Source organism: Mercenaria mercenaria, chromosome 16 (assembly GCF_021730395.1).
Source record: "Mercenaria mercenaria strain notata chromosome 16, MADL_Memer_1, whole genome shotgun sequence".
Taxonomy (NCBI): Eukaryota; Metazoa; Mollusca; class Bivalvia; order Venerida; family Veneridae; genus Mercenaria; species Mercenaria mercenaria.
In genome coordinates, this window is record NC_069376.1 from 63,472,859 (window position 1) to 63,475,993 (window position 3,135).

Genomic DNA, 3,135 nt, shown 5'->3' on the forward strand with positions numbered 1-3,135 from the left:
AAATTGCAGTGGACTTAATTTAATTATGATGCAAGAAAAGAATATCAAAATTCATTTGACTGGATTTTATGAAGCAAGAAAGGAACATAAAAGTGCAGTAAACAGGATTTTATTATGAATCAAGAAAGGAATATTAAAGTGCAGAGGACTGGATTGAATTATGAAACAAGAAAGGAACAGAGTACAGTGAATGGAATTTTATTATGAAGAAAGGAAGAGACATCAAAGTGCAATAGACTGGAGACTACTGGGGAGAAGATGTTGCTTCAAAAGATTGGCAGAGTTACTTTTTGCTACAGGTGCAAAAACCCTTTACAGATTTCCTTACTATTGATGAGACATGCTAATGTTACCTTTGAGGAAATCCGGTGTCTATAAAGTCCGCAGATTGTGGCATTTTGGGAGCGACTGGTCTGCAACAAATTTTCCGCATTTTTAAGATGATGGTTGTTCCTCTGTGTTTTGAGAGATGGAATCAGGGATTGTGAGGATTTGCATTTCTTCCAGGTCAACAGACTGCCAATGACAACTGACTTTATGTCCAGTTCATATGTATAGTCAGCAATTGATCTTTATTATGAAGTAACAGAGGAATATCAAAGTGCAATTGACTGGATTAATATGAAGCAAGGAAAGATCATCTAAGTGTTATGATTTATATGGTTTCAGGACAGGAAGAAATATCATCCAATTCTAATTGACTGGATTTTCTCAGGAAGAAAAGAAAGAACATGAGGAAGGAACATTAAAGTGCAATTGATTCAATTTTATTTTGGAGAAAGGAAGAAACATCAAAGTGCAATCGACTTGGATTTTTTTAAGAGCAGTAGACAGACTGGATTTTCTTAGAATGAAGAGAGGATATTCTGATGTTAATGTGACCCAAAAAAGTGACTATATTCATTTGTAGTGTTTAAAGTGAAGAAATACCAGAAAAATGTTAATTATTAGAATTGATACTTTTTGTGGGGGTGGGAATCTCTGTCCTGTCTATACCATTTATTCCGATTCATCCTATCCTATTCCAACTTGACCCTGCCCATCCCATTTCTGACTGGTTACCCAGATTATGATTGTATAAATAATACATAATATAGCATACCTTGAATTAAAGTATTAATGTGTAGCATTGGCCAAAAAATAAACAGAAAAGATGTGTATAAATCAATTTAATATGAAATATGTCAATGTGAAATCATGTCTTATTCATGCAATTGACACTTTCTATAGTCACACGTTATATGAAGTGTTAATAGTACACTTACTTATAAGTAAATGTATGTATATGATAAAAAAGGTTGAAAACTTGAATTTTTCAAGACATTCATAATATTATTATGGATAGTCTATTATCTGAAGTGGAATAATTATTAAATCTGGAACCATACTTGTACAGTTTTCGGAAGTTACACTCCAAAGATAGTTTAAAAGTCTGGAAAAAGAATTGTTTAAAAGGTAATATGTTTTTTCTGCTTGGTACATATATGCAGAATTACAGGAGTTATTTATATTTCTTGTTGCCATGTTTATTTACAGTACTTATACCTGTCCATTTTCTTTTTCAGTTTGAGCTGCAAGTTGAAGCAGGAAAATGGTGTCAAGGCAAGCCAATTAAAGAAGTAGTACTGGATTTTCCCCAGAAAAGTATGAAGAATGTCTGTGAAAAAAGTCACTGTGTTCATTTGTAGTATTTAAAGTGAAGAAAGAACTTAAAAATTTTATTCATTGGAATTGATACTTTTTGTGGGGGTGGGAATCACTATCCTTTAGTCCAGTTTCTTCCCATCAGTCCTAACTCCATTTCATTTTGACCCAGCTCATCCCATTCCTGATTTTGTAATCCAGATATGAATGTACAAATAATATATATCATATTTCAATTAAAATATTAAAGAGCATGGCCACAAAATAAGGAGATAAATGTGTGTAGACGAATTTAATATTAAATATGTTAGTATGAAAATATGTCTTATGCTTGCAGTTGTCACATGCAATAGTAACACTTTATAAGAATTGATAAAAGTACACTTCTTTGTAAGTAAATATATGTATATGATAGAAAAGGTCAAAAACATGAGTTTTCGGAAGACGTTTATAATATTGTTACAGATTCAGTCTATTATCTTAAATGGAATAATTATTGAATCTGGTACCACTCTTGGGTAGAGCATGTGAACAAAATAAGCAGAGAATGGATTTGTATAAATGAATCCAATATGAAATAATTGTTCATGTGAAAGTATGTTATAATGCAATGAACATTTGCTATAGCTAAACTTGATCAAAGTGGTAAAAAGTACATTTCTTTTGTAAAAATGTATATATAGAGAAAGGGAAAAAAAGAAAAGCTTCAAATCGCAGTAAAACTGGGGGGCCTGAAGAAAGAATGGAAAAACAAAATTTGTGACATATCTGTTAATTATTTAATTGAACTTCTTGTAACCCTTCCTACCCAATCCTTCCCATACAAATAATATAGAATAACTACCCGAAATGAAAAATATTATTGTAGAAAATATTGCATTAAAAGCAGACAAAAGATGTGGAATAGAATAAATTGATATGAAATAAGTTGTGTGAAAATATGTCATATTCCATTAGTTGAACTTTTTTACCTTTCTATAGTCACACCATAAGAAGTGGTTTAAAAGTATACTTTGTATAATGTATATAGATGTTTATTAGTGGTTAGAGTGAAGAAGAACATAAAATGTTAATAATTGAAATTGATTTCTTTGTAGGGGATGGGAACATTGTCCCGTCTAAATTTCCCGTTCCTTCCCATTCATGCCTATCCTAAGCCATCTGACCAGGTCCATTTTATTCTGATGGGTAACTCATGTAGTTAGTACAAAAATATATAATAAAGCATATTAGAATTAAAATATTAATGTTGAGTTGGCCCAAATAAAGGAAGAGAAAAATGTGTATAATAGAATAATTATGAAATATGTTTTATTTCTGCAATTGACGCTAAAAAGTAACACTTATAAGAAGTGGTAAAAGTACACTTCTTTTTAAGTAGATATATATTTAAGAAAAATGTTAAAAACAATTTGTTTTTGAACTGTTCATAATATTTTATGGAAACATCCCATTAACCTAAAGACAAAAAAACAAAAAATGTTATTTAAA